The 16,102-nt window shown below is 44.3% G+C and overlaps 1 protein-coding gene across 3 annotated transcripts in view; it reads left to right on the top strand.

The window, feature by feature from the left end:
* Positions 1–2,162: 2,162 nt before the first annotated feature.
* Smad2 (SMAD family member 2) overlaps positions 2,163–16,102 on the top strand; it is a 51,814-nt gene continuing 37,874 nt past the window's right edge. For 2 of the 3 annotated variants that reach the window (XM_051201984.1, XM_051201982.1), the window contains exon 1: positions 2,163–2,272. The gene's annotated coding sequence lies outside the window, so the exon portion shown is untranslated. Of the gene's footprint in view, positions 2,273–2,393; positions 2,558–16,102 lie in introns of those variants that run through there. The other variant, XM_051201983.1, reaches the window with a different exon arrangement.

The following is a 16,102-nucleotide window of genomic DNA, read 5'->3' as shown; positions in this document are numbered from 1 at the left end:
ATTTCCTTGCTACTTCATAGCTGTAATTTGGCTACTGGTATGAATTGCAATGTAAACATCTGATATGCAGGATATGATATTGTTGGGAACCACTGCTCTAGATCTCAGAAGGCTTTCTAAACGGAGGAGTTATAACCTCAAAGTATGGTTGGAGAGATGGTTTAACCCCAATTCTAGAAGCATAGAGAATCCACGAAGCCCTACTTTCCCCTCCCCTTGATAACTACTTGTATCATACCCAAATCCACATATGAATCACACAATTGTATTTTATGATTCTAGACCACTTTTAAGAGGCCATTCTGTTAAGGCTGTTGATGTGTATCAGTGTAAAAGAGGGTTGCAAGTCAGAACCAGTTTTCCCCCTTCTAGCCTGAGTATCATTTGCCGTAACCACACACCCAGGTGGCCTCGGGAGTTTGAGAGATCTGCTTAAGTGGTGCCTCTCGTTTACTGTGGGGAGACTGGGGGTAAAACTAGGACCTAGTGTGGGGAGACAAGAGCTGTACCAGAGAAGCACATCCTCTGCCCACAAACTATTAAAATGGGGGTTATGTGGCCTTCCTCTAAAACTCTCAACAGAAGACATACCCAAAACCCTACCTTCTCTCTGTGCAGGTGAATTTCTGCCAACTTCATAAATATCTGCTCACAAAGGTAAGTTAATAATCCTTAATTTTCCTTTAGTTTCAAAGCCATTGCAAGTGAGTACCACTTTGTTGAACGCCTTGGGTTTGGATTAGAGCTGAATTCAAAACTATGACTGGCTTATATGTGGGATTCTTCACAACTTTCCCATGAGAATAGTGGTAGAGATTTTGAAAGCCAATTAAAAAACAAAACAAACAAACAAACAAACAAAACCTGTAAGTCTAGACGCATAAGCAAATAACTCAAGGTCCAAATGAAGGCTTCTTCTCTGGGATGTCCTCATGTAAGAAAAGAGGGCATACTTCACTCTTAATTGCTTCAAGCTCCTGGACTGCTTTGTTTTGCTGGTGAGGCTTGCTGGAATAGCTTGAATCTCCCAGAAAACATATGAAGAGGTAGGTAGGTAGGTAGGTAGGTAGGTAGGTAAGTAGGTAGGTAGGTAGGTATACTCGAGCACGACAAACAGCCAAGGAAAACTGTCTTCTGGTATTGTCTTTACCACTAGCAACCTGGAAAAGACATTTCAAATGTGCTCCCTGTCTAACTAACACTGGAGGTGATTATTTGGGATCCAATCTCCCATCTGCAAGGGTTGAGTTAAAATCCGAATGAACCTGGTTGCGCCGCTGTGGGCAGTCTAAGTTTGGGGGCTTGCTTCTTCGATAGGTAAAGGAGAAAAGTTGGGGCCTAGGAACAGGGGCACGGTGAAGGTAAAATGACCTAGGGACAGCAGCTCCAGGAGCACACCGCCAGCGGCTCACGCTTCACAGGGAGCATTGGAGGCAGGCATCATTAATACTTCCACTTCGGAAGGTTCGGGTTGGAGAAAACCGCCCGCCTCGCTGCTGCCGGGGCCGGCACAGACAAGAACTCTCTAACCCCGCCGTTCTTCGGCCCCGCCCGCTCATTTGCGTAGGGCGCGCCCCTCTGCGGCCGGCTCTCGGGTTTCCGCCGAGCTCTGCGGGCCCAGCGGCTCAGGCCGGGCCGGGGGCGGGCCCGGGCCCGAGCACGTGTCCACTCGGGCCTCCCGACGGAGGTGGGCGAGGGCTGGGCCGCGGCGCTCCACCCAGAGGCGCCGGGGCGGGGGGCTGCGGGCGTGGCGGGCCCCGTGGGAGCGCGCCGGACACGAACTCCAGCGCAACCGCGGGCGTGCCACCCCGCCCGGCCGCGCCTCGCCTCACGCTCGACGGGGAAGGCGGGACCAATCAGCGAGCGACGTCTCCCTTCCGATCCCGGGCCCCCGGCGCGCCGCTCACACCCCGGGCTCCCCGCTCGCTGATTGGCTGCGTGCGCCGCCGGTCGGGCCGGAGGCGGGAGGCGGCGGCCCGCGCCTGCCCGCGCCCCGCTCGGCCCCCGGCCCTGCCCGCGGCGCCCGGCCTCCTCCTTCCGTCCCTGCCGTGCTCCCTCCGTCTTCCGTGCGCGCCCCGCTCGGCCGGCGTGCTTCACGCCTAACGGGCGGCCGCAGGCGCCAATCAGCGGGCGGCAGGGTGCCAGCCCGGGGCTGCGCCGGCGAATCGGCGGGGCCCGCGGCTCGGCGAGGGAGGCGGGGCTACCGCGCGCGGCGGCGGCGGCGGCGGAGGAGGAGCAGCGCGCCAGCCTGCAGCTCGCGAGCCGCCCGGAGGTAGGTGCGCGGCGGCCGCGGCCGGGGCGGAGGGCGGCGGCGCGGGGTGCAGGCGAGGCCGGGGCGCGGGGACGCGCCGAGCGGAGCTGGCGGCGCCCGCCCGCCCGCCCTCCCCACCCGTCCGCCGGCCGCGGCGAGCGCGGGCCTGGGGGCGGGGCGGGGGCCCGCGGCGCAGTTCCGCCTGCGCGCGCCCACTCCTCCGGCAGCGCGGAGCCCGTCGGAAGAGGAAGGAACAAAAGGTCCGAGGCTCGGCTCGGACGGGGCGGGACCTGGCGCTCGGTGCAGGTAAAGCCGGGGCGCCGGGAGGACCGGGCAGGGGCGTGCGGGGCAGGGTCACGTGGCCGCCCGTGTGGGGTGTGGCGGGCCGTGGCGCGGGCCGGGGTCGGCGCCGTGGGCAGGGCCGCGAGCCCCCGCCCCGCCCCGCCTGGCTGCGGCCCGCTCGGGTCCCGGCGCGGCCGCGCTCGCCGTTTGCATTGCCGAAGGGCCCGGGAGCCGAGTTGGGGCGTGCGGTACTTTGCTTCCACTTTTTCCTTTTTTTCCCCCCTGTAGCCTTTGTTAACCGTAACAGGCGCGGGTTCCGAATCGCTCGCTGTGTGTACTCACTAACACGCTCGAGGCTGGGACTCCCGGGCTCATCCTCCCTCCACGCACTTGGGAAAGTTGCTCGGTGGGTGCAGCCTATTAGCTTCTAATCACACGCCTTTCGGAAGCATGCTAATTGATTGCACATATTTGAGACTTGGTTTTCACAATCGGTGCTTGGATTTATTTTGTTTTAGGGAGACTGTCCTTGGGCCAGGTACTTTTGTCTTATTATGGTTTCCTTGTGAACCTAAACAAAAGAAAAAAAAAAAATCTGAGGTTGGATTTTGTTATTCCTTCCTTTCGTCCTTAAAGGCAAAAAACTACCTGTTTGTTCTCAGACCAACTTAAAAAAAATACACCCAGGTGAAAATATTTTACCTTACTTCAGGCCTTGTGGGAATATTCTAAATAGTGATGTTTTAAACTAATGAAAGCCATGTCAATAAATGAGTCATCAGACAAATGTACCTGAAGATCTTTTAAAAATGGTACCCTGATGTCAGTTTCCAAAGTCCTTTTTAGTTTTTTCCTGATTTCAATTGACCATGTAACACTGATAGAGGGGATGTTTGTTTTGAGCCTAACACAAGAATACGTTTGCTACCATGCTGAAAATATCTTTACTATTAGTTTACTTTGATCCCTGTGAAAAGCAATTTTCCCCTTTATAGAGAAGTGTGAAGTAGTCAAAATGAAGTTGGAATAGTTTCAGTTCATGAGTTAGTGAAGCAGATGGGACCCAGGCATGGGAGAAGTATTACAGTTTAAGGTCTTTTTTTTTTTTTTTTTCCTTCTATTTAACTATTAAACAACTCCATAGAGATTGTTTTTTCTATTAAGGTCATTTGGCAAATGTTTGTTAAGTTCATGAGGTAACACTGCTTTTATTTTTAAAATTTGTTTTTGCATAAACTTACCTGGGTGGTAAGAAAAATTGTTCTGATCTTTGGACATTTGTAAAGTAAGTGCCAGTTGACTTAATTGAATTTAAGGCTGCACACTGGCTAGGCTTAATTGCTGTATACTGTGATTACAAACCTCACTTGTGTTCCTTAGTGAGACACTGTTCCTAAAGCTTGGTGTTTCCTATATTGTTCCTACACCTAAAGTGATTTCATGATGTAGGTGTTCAACAAAGTTTGGTCTTGAGGGTTCTAAGGTATTTGTCACTAAACAGCTATGCAATCTGTATGGTTCATAAAGTAATAGTCTTGGGAGAAACTGCAGAGTGATTTCCTGTTTGTGGCCTGTTAGGCTTGCTTTGTGTTTGAACTCCCAGTAAGACTATTGGGGCTGGTTTTGTACACAGTCCTTCCCTGTAGGTGAGCTACTAAACAAGGGTAACAAGCAGTCCCCTTCTTGCCTTGATGCTGTAGATAACAAATGTAGCTGTAACCTCAGGACTTTACATCCAGGAGACTGTGAGTGAACAAACAAGCAAACTTAACTCAGTTCAGCTGTAGGAACTGGTGGCTGAGGACCTTTTTTGTATTTGTCAAAAATAACAGATCTGTTCTCCTGGTTTTAATGCTCTGGACTCCGGAAGCCATGTTTGTAGCAGCCATATTTATACAGGTGCTTTTGTAGTGCATGCAGGAGCTGTATATAGTGCGGTCTGGCAGATGGAGGTTTATTCATATTCTTGGGACAAGAATCCTTTTTAGGGGGTGGAGAGAGGCATATCTTTTCAGATGCTTTGTCTGAGTAGAAGCAGAAGAGACATTGTAGGCCCTTGGTTTCTGTAAGTATTGCAAAGGTGTGTCAGAAAAGTGGCTATAAAGAATTCACTATCATCTCTCAACTGGACAAGTAAGACTTGGTGACTACAAACTTCTTCAGCTGCTGGTCACTCCAGTATTCCTTAGTGGAATTGGGGAAACAACTTGTGTCTTGTGACCAAGGCCACAGAGTGAGAAAATTATGTTAGAGTATGAATTGAGGAGCCTGAACAGTCAATAAGTTCTGTCATAGTAGGTTCTTGAAATATACCTGCATTGCTTTCCATCAGGTGTTAAGGGCAGCACTAGGGAAGAAAGATGAGATGTCCCCTATGTCATTAAGAACAGTCTCTTTGTTGAGCTGGGAGTTGTGTCTGCCGCTTTTTGCAGTTCATTCAAACTGAAGATAGGGCTTATCAGAAACATGCTAGTTGAGCAGAGTTGTACTGTTGCTAAACTTAATTCGGTCTCAATTTGATTAACCATTGACCTTCGTTAAAGAAAGTGGTTAAGGAAAGAAAAGGAACTTGAGTCATTTGGGTTCCAGTGAAAGGAATATTGTATGCAATAGTTGAAAGAATGCTGATTGGGCAGCATTGTCATGTGGTTGAATGGCCTTGGAGTTTGGTCTCAAAGCCTACGGCTAGTTTTTGGTGTCTAGGTTGTGGTATTGGTAAATTAAATTCCCAAGTCTTGGTTTCCTTACTAAAAGTGGAAGGGGTAGCTTTTATCTCTTAAGGTTGTTATAAAATTAGTTAGAAAACATTCTTGAGACAGGATTCTGTCAATTTAACACTCTTGTTCTTTAGTTTGTTCTGTGGGCTCTTCTTAGTGCACGTGATTTGCTAGTACTATTATCCTGACCTCCTATAAATTGGGATGAGAAACAGACATTGAGCCTCTAGGTCTTCAGCCTAGTTGGTACCTTAAAGCATAGAGGGGGTCCTTTCAGGTCCTTGGTTAGAACCTGGTGGTATTTATTTAGATGCTTTCCACAAAGTTATCTAGCATCTAAGTCCACAGTAGACTGAAGCTAGTACACTATGGTTAGTGTGGGAGGTTTGACAGGGTGTGGTGGGGAGTAGATAGGATGGGGGACTTGTAACTTACTGTCTTTGTTTAGAGAAAACAGGTAACAGCCTGGAGGAGATAGCAGATAATCTTGAAGACACAGAAGAGTTACCTCAAGCTTGACTAGCGTGTCTGGAGCGGTTCAGAGCAGGGCCAGACCTGAAAGCCTAGTAGTAAATGCTCATCAGTTAACTTAAATCTGGTTTTGGGAAAACCCTTTTAAAGATCCTTTATCTACTTAATATACTTAGATGATTATTCATGATGGCTAACAGACTGGGTAGAGAGAGCATTGTGGTGTAGCAAGGATTTCAGGAAAGATCCACAGCTCTGCTCTCAGACTGAAAAGTCTTTCTGCTAGCCAGCACTCAAGAAAGGTGACCCTCCTCGGGACACAGCTGGATCACACTGGATAGAAGCACATCCTTTCTGTTAGCCTGCTGGTGTTAGGTGGGAGTTTTCACTCTGGTCAGGGTTGCTTGTTTCTTCGTATTACTAGCTTTGGTTTTGGGGGGGGAAAGCACTTACTGAGATAGGGTTTCACTGTGTAAATAAGACTTTCTCACACTAGCCTCAAACTTTCTATGTAGATCAGGCTAGCCTTGAACTCTGGATTCTTCTGACTCAGCCTCCAAGTACTGAGATTACAGGTGTAAGGTAATATGCCTGCCAACTTTACCTATTTGGGTCCTCCTTCCTACCTCAGGGTTATTTTCTAAATTTATATCAAGTAATTATTGGTGGCCCTTTAATAAGCAGCCTTGTCTGATTTACCTGTAATAAAGAAACTAGTCTTTTTCATTAAAATTTTACAGGGGCCTATTGCTTGCCACTGATCAGTTGTAGTTATTTTCTGTAACGTTGTGATGGTGATGCCTTTAGTTATGATTCTAGATTTATGTCATTAAACACAATTCTTAATTCACTTCAGTAATTTGATATAGAAAAAATACAGTTTTGTCAAGCCAGTTGGGTTTAGGCATTGCCTCTATTTTGGCTAGGTGATTTTGTGGTCTTCCTCTTCCCTCACACCCTGCAGCGTGAGTGATCTGTAGCTCAGCCAGTTTTGCTTAATCGGAACTGAATGCACTCTCAGGACAGTTGCCTGGTGATTTGCTGTGTCTTTATATTTGTCTTTAAAAACATTCTTTCATAGTCGTATACAAGTATAATGTCCTTTGAAAATAACCGCCTGGTTGGCCTTTCTTATACTCCCCTCCACCTCCCACCAAACCCCTTCTCAATAGATCCCTTTTCTTGCTGTCATGCCCCCCCTTTTTTTTTGACTTGTTGCTGTTTATAGAGGTGCTTGCATGAGCATGGGTTGTGGGTTATTTACTTGAAAAGAGATAACTTAATAGTGACTGCCACTGAGGCATATGATTCCCTTGCCCCAGTACCATTGACTGCTCTGGGCCCTCATGAGCCTCTGTGTCCATAGTGAAATCTTGATGGGGCCAGTCTTGTGCAGGTGACCCAGCAGCTGTGAGTTATGGTTGCAGCAGTCATCACAGCCGGAAGATGAGGTTTCACAGCCCTCCTTCCCATCTTCTGGTTTTTTCTGGTCCCTCTTCTGTTGATAGGAGGGTGCTGTACCTGTCCCTTGTAGGGGCTGTGTGCTCACCACATCTCTTACTCTGAACTCTTCAGCTCAGAAGAGTCCCCACCCACTCACTACAGCAGCTAGCTTGTAACTGATTAAAAGACAGTTTGGGACCCTGCTCATTTAGCGAAAGACCAGTAATAGGTTCTTCTTTATGGCCTGTGACCTTTTGGGTCTTGGGCTTGTGGCCAGGTTTACAGTATCAGAAAGTGGTTAGTTGTTCCCATAACAGTCATGCCACCATTGCACCTGTGGGCACATGCTGACTGGCAGGTTGGTACTTCCAAAGACTTGCAACTAGGTCAAACAGTTGATGATTTCTCTTTCAGTACTGTGAAAGCTAGCTGGTAGGGAGAATCTTCCAGCTCAGTTATAGCTTGATTTCTTTATGTGCTGAAATCAAAGTGTGATATCTTTGGTGATAGAGTAATCATCAAGTTCTGGTGATCAAAAGAGAAATGGCAATAGCCTCATCCATCCATCGATCCATCCATCTATTTATCTATCATCTATCTATCATCTATCTGTCTATCATCTATCTATGTTTTGCAGGGGGTGGGAATCTCATAACTCATAGAAAGGTATCTTAAAGCCTGGCATCAGGTTTTTCATTTAGTAACATGTGACTTTTAGGAACAGCATTATCCAACTGAGCAGAGTACTTCCCTTCAAATTCTTTTTATTTATCTTTAAATTGTTTTACAAAATGGATGGTTTCCATATGACGCTTTCATGTATCATTAGTGTGGTTAATCCTCTCCTCACCTCTTCATCTCCCCCGATTTCCTTTCTAGCTTCTAGGCCTCTACAGACCCTCTTTATGGCTGTACCCATGAATAGACCTTGAACATATTCTAAATTTGTTGTTACACTTTGGAAATTGTTACTGATTTTTCTAGATCCACAGATTTTGAAAATGTGGGATTTCATTGGTCACAAGTCTGTACAGTCTATAAGTTGGAAGCTTTTGTGTACTTGCAGCTGAAGGAAGGCCTGCTTTTCTTTGAATTATCTGCAAATCCCAGCTTCTTTTCCTTTTTTGGGTGGGGTACTTGTAGGTTTAATGTGTTCAGGAAGGAAGAGTATTCTGTGAAAAGATGCAAAATAAGGTGTGCTTTTGTTTTTTAAAGTGGTTGTAATAGTAGGAAGGGGAGTGGGCAGTGCTCAAAGCCCTACCTGTTCCTTCCCTACCCTTCATTGTTGGCTTGAAGATGTCTTTGAAGCTTGATTGGGGAGCAGGAGTTTTAGAGAAGTCTGGGCTGTGTGTGTGTGTCAGGTAGCAGCCAGCTATGGTACCTGTTCAGCACTCGAAGTCCAGATGATGTGGCTGAGGAACTGAAGTTAAATCTTACATTTAGTTAATTTTAATCTAACTTCAGATGTCTGTTTATAGGTATTGCCTGCTTTTTTAGACACCCCAGGTGAAGACCACTTTTACCATTAGAAAGTTCTTTTGGCACCAGCCACTCTAGATGTGCCGAATTGAATTTGCAGCCTACCAGGACTGCTGCATAATTATTGTGGGTACTAGGTGATACTCCAAGAGTAAGGAAGGCAGACTTGTGAACAGGAAAGGCCATTAAGCGAACATGGCACTCTGCTGACTTGCATTTGGGCCTGTGCAGTCATGTGCTGGTGTGCATTTATGATCTGGACAAGTTGGATGCTTATGAGCTGATGATAGAGACACAGCTTCCGCACAGCCTATTAAAAGATTAAATTTGCCCGGTACAAAACAGGTTGCCTACACGGGGCTCACCCCCTGTGTCAGGTGGGTCTTCAGGGAACTAAATGGAGCAGCTTGTCCCCACAGAGTCCACCCCTCGTGTGACCTGGGTTCCCTGAACTAATTGTCTGCTTCAAGGGTTAAATCCAGACACATTTGGTCGTAACAGTTCATAAAATTGCACATGTAAATGTTTTCTGCAACTTTAAAAGGCACATTACCTGCCATCCTCTGTGCGCCCCCCCCCCCCACACACACCAGGGACTTTACCCAGGGCTTCTTACCTATCCAGCTCTATATTTGCTTTCTGTGTTTAACTCCTGCTTCTGTTCTCCATTTCAGCATTGAGCAAGGATTTTTGTGGTCAGATTTTCTCCTATTTTCTTAGATGAGATGTCAGGTTTCGTAGTCTTCTCAAGTGGTTGTGCTCACTGTTAGTTTGCTTTTCCCAGACAGATCTCCTGTGTAGCCCAGGAGTGGAATGTGAGATCTTCCTGACTCAGCCTTTTAGTGCTGGGATCAAAGGTATGTGTGATCACGTGCAATCTAGGTTTCCTGTGGTGACATAGACAAATGTGCCAGAACAGACACAGGGTAGGACCCTTTCTCCACTGCAAACACACAGAAGTGTCAGACAAAACAGAACAGACACAGGGTAAGACCCTTTCTCCACTGCAAACACACAGAAGTGTCAGACAAAATAGATACGTAGTTTCTCATGTGTTGAGTTGAGAAAGGGAGAGATGGTAGGGAAAGTAAGTCAACAGCCAAGCTTCTGCTGTTACTGAAACATCTACTTCTGGGAGGAGCTAGGGAACACTGGTTTCCAGCTGGACTTTAATATCACAGGAAGGTGAAGCAGAGTAAATGTAAAAGAAACTACAACTACAGTTAAATGTGGCAAGATATCCATGTTGGGAATGTGTTAGTTCTATCTTGACAATCTGAATATGTAAGACCTTACCACTCATCTACCTTTGCAAAGACGAATAGTGCTACCAAGCTTTTGTTCATCTGTAAGCACCCTTGCACAAGCATTGCTTTTAGCACATATGGTCACATTTTATACGTAAAAGTTTGTCTTGTAGATCCCTTTATGTCAGTACGTAATGAATGCCTTTTGTTGTGGTTATGTTAACATTTCGTCTTTCATACATTTTACATATTGTGTGTTGTATCACGTTCACACTTGTGTGTGCACACATGTCACAGTGTGCGTGTGGAGGTCACAAGACGTTGAGAAATGGGTTCTCCAATATAAGTATTTTGGGATTAACTCAAGTCATCAGTCTTGGAGGCAAGACTCCTCTCCATTATCTTTGCTGTCTTTCTGGAACTCCTGTTTGAATCTGTTTGAATCTTGAACCTCAGAATTGCATCTCCTGTTTTCTTCACATTTCTGCTCTTTTTGTTTTCTACTTTTGGGGAGTTTTCATGTATTTTTCTTCTATTCCATCTCTCCTCTCTCTCCTCTCTCTCTCTCTCTCTCTCTCTCTCTCTCTCTCTGTGCTCATGCGTGCGTGCGTGTGTCTCTGTGTGTGTGTGTGTGTGTGTGTGTGTGTCTGTGTGTCTGTGTGTGTGCGTGCGTGCATGGGTGCATGTGTGTCTCTCTGTGTGCGTGCGTGTGCATGTGTGTCTCTGTGTGCGTGCGTGCGTGTGTGTCTCTGTGTGCGTCTCTGTGTGCGTGTGTGTCTCTGTGTGTGTCTCTCTCTCTGTGTGTGTGTGTGCGTGCGTGCGTGTGTGTGTGTGTGTGTGTGTGTGTGTGTGTTGGGGGTGGGTGATTGTTCTCTTTCCCATTTCGGCCTTCCTGAACTACCATACTTAAAGTGCTTATTCTCTATTTTCCTGTGAATGCATGCTGCTTTCTCTTCAGTGTTGCTGTATCTTAATGCTCTGTCTTGGTGATTGAATTTTTTTCTGCTCTGTGTAATACCAGTTTTCTTGAAGTTCTCCTCTTCTGTTTTTATTTGCCATTTTTCTTAAGGTCGCAAACGATTGTATGTGTGCTTCACCAAGAAGTTGGGGTCAAAAAAGGCTGCCCAGAATCTGGAGATGTGGGAGAGATTTGTCTCCTTTAAGTTTCATGGACGGGAGAGCTGAGCCAGCTTTTGTTCATAAGCCCGCAATATTAGTGTGTGTAGGTCTTCTCTGGGTCGATTGATACTCTCTTAAAAAGTATTAAGATTCTAACCAACAAGGTAGAGGTCTGGCTGTTTATGAGTCAGACCTGCAAAGGACAGGGCTTGGGAAAGTCCTTCGTATGTAGTTGAGCACATTTACCTGTTAGTGATACCTAGCTGTGTCCTGGTCAGGACTAGGTTTACCTCACACAACAGTCGGGGAGTTACTCTGAGGACAGCTCTCACCCAGCCCTGTCAGTTTTATCTTCTCTCTCCCTACCCCCAGTTTCAGCTTGTGGGTTAGCCTGATGTTTGTGAGCTTCCCCTCAGCTGACCTAGAGTTGATAGTTCCTAAGTTGTCCATTTTTCACCTATGAGCTCTGTTCCCTTTTGCTTAACCTATCCTCCCTATTCTTATGAGCCCTCCCCCTTTTTTTCATTACACATTCATTCATTATTTTTAAGGGAAGGGGACTTTTAGCTGAGTTGCACTAAGCTGGTCTTAAACTTGTGGGCTTAAGAGATTATCCTTTGCAGTCCCCTTAGTTGAGATTTCATATGTACCCCATACTTGGGTTCTTTATTATTATTTATAATTCAGAATTACTTTTATTCCTTTTAATAGGCTAGTGTCTTTACCTGTTACCCACTGATGAGTTCTAGTTTCACATTCAATCTTAAGAGTCACCCTTTGAAGAATTAAAATAGGATGTATCATTTGGTAAATCTGTGAGGATGAGCAGATAGAAATGAAGAAAAATTGATCATAAGGGAGGGATGGAGAAAAAAAGGGAATAAATATATAGAAATTAGAAAACAAAATGGTAGAGATTAAATATGTCTGTAAACCTGTGTTGCGTTAGTTACTTTTCTCTTGCTGGGATAAAACACCATGGCCAGTGCAACTTGGAGAAGAAAGTTGACTAATGTAGAAGGGTTTATGGTCCCAGAAGGATATGAGTATGCTGTCCTCATGTGGGCACAGTGGAAGGGTGGCGTCAGGGTAGGCATGATGGCCAAAGTAGCAGCTGAGAGCATCTTGTGAGGCAGGTAGAAGGCAGAGGGTAAGCTAGGAATGGTGTGTGGCTTTTGAAGTGTCAAAGCCTGCCATACTTCCTAAACCCACCTCAAAAGCACTACTATTGTGGGAACCACATATTCAAATGCCTGGGGCTACTGGGGACATTTCATTCAAACCACCATATCCTGGCAGATAATGTTAGGGTAAATTTACAGATGAAAGGAAAATGGACCTTTAAAAAGTACAATTAAATATTTTATTAGGGATAAATTGGAAGTCTTAGGTGCTTGGGATAAGTAGTGTTACTGAGATTTGTTTTGGAATATGTGCATATACATAAAAAGATGTCTTGTGGATGGGGCACAAGTCTGAGTGTGCCTGTATGGAGTTGTGCATTTGTGGTTGCACGTTGGACTAAAGAAGTTTCGCATTTTGCCATTAGGGCTTTGATTTAGAGGTAGATTCTTGAAAGAATGGTTGTATAATTTAATCGTGAAAAAAATTGAAAAGGATTTTTGAAGTAATCTATAAAGTAAGATTAACAGAACTAGGAGAATAAATGTTTTCCAATAGGAATTTTTTAACACATCTGAGAAATTTAAGAAAAGATTTTAAAAAGTTGTCAAGGTGCCTGGAGTGTAGCTCAGACTCTAGATTCAGTCCTCATCACTGAAAGATGTACGGGTCTGAGTGGGGTAGTTAGCAAGCACTCCACAATGACAGGAGTATGTGGTCTTCTCAAGTAGTCACAGACTTTGACAAAAATTATGTGCTAGACTCCAAAGCAAGGCTTCAGAAGTTCTTTCTTTAAATCATATTCTTTGGTCTCAGTGCAGCTAAGTCAGCGACATAACAGTCCCCTAATCCATAGTTAAAAGTAAGGTACATACTTAGAGAATGATGGGGCGGCCTGCCACAGCACACTGGTGGGGTTTGTTTTTCTTCACATTTACCTGGGTATTACAGACTGTACTCAGGTCAGCAGGCTTGTTTGACAAGCATACTTAACATCCACTGAACCTTCTTGTCACCCATAACATACGTACTCTGAATGCATGGAGTGAGGAACTCCTCAGTGAAAATTAGAAAACATTTCAAATAGAATGATGGGAAGAATGGTTTCCCTAACCTGAAAGTACTAACTAGTAAAGCATGTAGTTCAAGTAGAGCGCTTGGGGCGGTGTAAAGATCTGTTTTCTGTCTTTAACACTACAGCAAACCAAAAGTCTTTGATCAGTAGTGTAGTTAGTGCTATGAGAATTTTGGAAACCTAAGAATTTGGTAGTAAATTTTTTAACATGGTAAAAGTTGGAGGTAAATGTTAGTATTAACTCATAAAAAATCGTTAATTCTGCCTTAATGCAGAATTTGCCTTAAATGTAAGGATGATTGAACATTAGCATATTTGTAAATGAAATTCATTGCATTGGCAAAATTATCACAGCCAAGGACAATACCATATGAAGCGCATGATAGATGACAGGAGAAACTTGAAAAAATCAGCACTTAAAAAAATATTTAGAAAACCAGGAAAACAAGAAAATAATTGTTAAACTGATAAAAATTTGTATGACTGATAGAATTGGCTTTTATTGTACAGATCCCATCAGTAAACAGCTGCATGGATGGGAAAGGCAGATTGAAGGAACATGAGAACCTTGGATGAAAGGCTTGAGATAGTAGTTATGATACAGACTTCATTGAACTACATATTTAACATTTATATTTTATATACAAATTATGCCTCAATAAAATTAATTTTTAAAGCTAAAAATGAATGTGTTTTTATTCATGGAACAAGATTTAAATTTAAAAAGCATTCCATTGAAAATGACAACACAAACTACAAGATACCCAGGGGGGGCAAATATAACTCCCAGTTCAAAGTATGGGAAGAGACGCTTGGGTATACAGGAAGAAACAGTACCACAGAGCCAGTTTTCTTCCAGTAATTCATAAGTTCATTGTCAGGCCAGTGAGCATCCCACCAGGTGAAAGGGAATTCATTTATAGGTCTCTGGGCATAGTGGCTTGTAGCTTCAGAGGTCAATGCACAGTATTTGCCCCAAGTGTTAGACTACCAGAAGAAGAAAATCAAAGAGCCCAGAAACACAGAGTGTCATACACTGTCAGAGAAAACTTGGAAGTCATGGTGCTGCTGCACTATGTGGTCTTCTTATTGGGGAGGGAAGACACTCTATCTGTAATTATAATTCCAAATTGAATCGGCTGCTAGAGGTGAAATGTTAAGTGCCTTAGATGTATGGAAGGTAGCGCCACATGGGATGATCTTAATGATAGCAATAATACGTAGTACCAAATAACACTTAAAATAGCTGATGCTTCAGATCACGCCAATGTGATCTTCAGAAGTCACTGCCTGAAGATGTGTAAAGCTTATGTAATTGACTGTATAAGTGATTGCTGTGAATTAAGACAAATGTTAGTGAATATGAACAAGGGGCTGCCAGGAATAGAACCTTGAACAGTCAGTAGTGGCAAAGATGTCCCCAACGTCCTTATCATGACTCCTGCATGTAAACCCATCCTACGGCTAAAGTTAGAAGGTCCAGACAGTGTCAGATATGGTGGTAATTGAATAGGCTGCGGAGGGGTAGCAATTGGTGTAACTGCTTTGTTAGTACATTTGTTAGTACAAATGTAAAATTGTACATTTGTGAGTCCTCTGCACCATTTCTCCTGGTTGATAATGTGTTTCAAGGTGGTAGCTTTAGTATGTATTTAAAAGGTTACGAGCAGAATTAAAACGTATTATCTGTCTTTTCCCTTCATATTTTTAAAACTGATAGATGTCAGGGTCTGCTACCGTGGTTCCACTCAGCCATGGTTCGTTTAGAGAACTGGAGTACGGTATTCAGGGAAATGTCTCTGAAGAGTGCACACATGAATGCGTGTTAGGGTGCAGTGTGGAAGTGTGAAGTGTGAAACTCATATATACCAGACCATATATGGAGGACTCCTAACTAAGTAGAACACTGGACTCAAGTAACTGCAAAGAAGACACTCACCAGTGGCGTTGAGCCATGCAGTGCTTTGCTCTATTCAGCTAGAGTGAATGAACTAGGGTATAGGTTTATATATATGTATAGGTCAGCACAAGTGGTTACAACATCCAGCGAAGAAAGTCAGTTGGCCAGAGTGGGGTCCAGCATAAGCTTATAAAGTGTACAAAACCCGTGAGTGAACAATGACAGAGAGGACCGTTCTTCCTGGGAAGCACCCGGAGGGGGTGATGGAAGTAGCAAGGTATGTGTAGAGTTTCCTTACTATATTTGGCATGCCTTATATTTGATGACCGCAAAGTCCTAACGTTTCACAGTGGGTCAAAAGGGTAGGGCTATGTAATTGAAGGCTATGTTTGGGTGCTGGAAATGGAACTCGGTGCTGCTTGCACATGTTAGAACCCCGCTCTGCTTAGAGCAAGCCATACTCAGACCTTACCTGTTTTTAGCATCCCATCTCAATAGTAAAGACCCTTGGAGGGATGAGTAAATGTAGCAAAATGTATGAAACCTTCGTGGGGAAAATCTGATGACACTTTGGATATTGAGTCCAGAATAACTGCAAATACCACATTTTCATACACAGATATTGCACTTCTGATCTTAATTCTGTAAGGTTTTTGTATGGAACTTGTACATTCCAGAAGATAATATCAGGAGATGAAAAACTATCCTAGTCATCTGGAGACTTCTTTTTTTTTTTTTTTTTTTTTTTTTTTTTTTAGAATGCATATTTTCTGGTATCATTTACATCAAAAGTAGTTTTAAAAAAGAACAATGGCTGAAGACTGCATAGAAGAGGAATCATAGTTTAGTAAAATATATAGATAATACTGTTTTTAAAACTTAGGGAATTGTCAATAATTAGAAGACTGTTAGAAACTCGATAGTTAGATCTTACCTAATTGAAACTTTCCAGTGAGTAATCTTCCAATCTTAGTAAGATATTTTGCAAACTGTCTT

This window comes from Phodopus roborovskii, unplaced genomic scaffold (genome assembly GCF_943737965.1).
Source record: "Phodopus roborovskii unplaced genomic scaffold, PHOROB, whole genome shotgun sequence".
Lineage (NCBI taxonomy): Eukaryota > Metazoa > Chordata > Mammalia > Rodentia > Cricetidae > Phodopus > Phodopus roborovskii.
Note: the sequence above shows the minus strand (reverse complement) of the source record. Positions and strands in the feature narration are given on the sequence as shown.